General features: G+C 36.9%; 1 protein-coding gene across 1 annotated transcript in view; it reads left to right on the forward strand.

Annotated features, from left to right (window-relative positions):
• RYR1 (ryanodine receptor 1 (skeletal)) overlaps positions 1–214 on the forward strand; it is a 130714-nt gene that overhangs the window by 73419 nt on the left and 57081 nt on the right.

Here is a 214-nt window from a genome sequence, read left to right on the forward strand (position 1 = left end):
ATGCATGCTATATATATCCTCGCACGCTCATCTTTGTGCACATAAATGGGTATTGCTGTAGGATAGATTCCTAGGAGCAGGAATCGAAAAGTTTGGACAAGTAAAGCGAGGTGTATTCAACACAGTGAAAATACTAATGGCAATGAAATTGAACAGATTGTTGTAGCATGAATCTCACAAACATCAGGTTGAATGAAAGAAACCAGAAAATTTT

The sequence above is a fragment of the Bison bison genome, unplaced genomic scaffold, assembly GCF_000754665.1.
Source record: "Bison bison bison isolate TAMUID 2011002044 unplaced genomic scaffold, Bison_UMD1.0 scf7180017864280, whole genome shotgun sequence".
NCBI lineage: Eukaryota > Metazoa > Chordata > Mammalia > Artiodactyla > Bovidae > Bison > Bison bison.